This window comes from Dioscorea cayenensis, unplaced genomic scaffold (genome assembly GCF_009730915.1).
Source record: "Dioscorea cayenensis subsp. rotundata cultivar TDr96_F1 unplaced genomic scaffold, TDr96_F1_v2_PseudoChromosome.rev07_lg8_w22 25.fasta BLBR01000269.1, whole genome shotgun sequence".
NCBI lineage: Eukaryota > Viridiplantae > Streptophyta > Magnoliopsida > Dioscoreales > Dioscoreaceae > Dioscorea > Dioscorea cayenensis.
The window spans coordinates 8,718-9,526 of record NW_024086660.1 but is presented as its reverse complement, the minus strand read 5'-3'; the positions used below and the strand labels follow the sequence as shown (position 1 = coordinate 9,526).

The following is an 809-nucleotide window of genomic DNA, read 5'->3' as shown; positions in this document are numbered from 1 at the left end:
ATATAATCAACATTCTCAATTGGGGTGATGAAGGAACTAGCAATAGGACATTGGGTGACTCCATGCCCTCCACCACAAGTGCTACAACTCATCACCGACTCTGACTTCGAGCTACTACCCATGAGCATGTCTAGCTTTTGAGATAACACATCAACCTTTGGATAAGAGCATCATTAGCATTGATTTCATAAATTCTGGCCCCTTTTTATGGTACACCTCTTGAGGCCCAATGAGACTCATTGCTTGCCATTGATTCAAGGAGTTCTTCGGCCTCATCAGGGTACTTGTTACTAAGAGATCCACCAGCTGCGGCATCAATTAATTAACGAGTTGCATAATTCAACCCATTGTAGATGATCTAAACCCGCATCCAAGAAGCAAAGCCATGATGGGGGCACCTTCGAAGAAGGTCTTTGAATCTCTCATAAGCTTCAAATAGAGTCTCCGATTCTCCTTGTTTGAAGGCTGAAATTTCTTGCGTTAACTTCGCCGCTTTGCTTGGAGGAAAATACCTTCCCAAATCTCACGAGCTTGTAGATGACGAGGGAAGCCGCCCCAATCGCAACATCCATGAAAGCTTTCCACCTAACTTGGCTCATCATCTCACTTCTATTGTTTGAGGGAGTTTTCTTATACCATTTGTAGTTGTTTTCATGGACCTATTGTTTGTATTTGTTTGCATGGACGAGTAGACCCCAAGGTCACCGGATGCCGGTGAACCTTGGGGTGAACTTGTGTATTTGGATGATCTAATTTTGTCTATTGCAATTGTTGTATGTTTGTGATTCATTATTGGTGCATTTGATGTG

The 809-nt window shown here is 42.9% G+C and overlaps 1 non-coding gene across 1 annotated transcript; it reads left to right on the top strand.

The window, feature by feature from the left end:
- Window positions 1-380: 380 nt before the first annotated feature.
- On the top strand, window positions 381-487 carry LOC120253968. The gene has a single exon (XR_005534483.1). It is a non-coding gene; the product is annotated as a small nucleolar RNA R71 (small nucleolar RNA).
- Window positions 488-809: the final 322 nt, after the last annotated feature.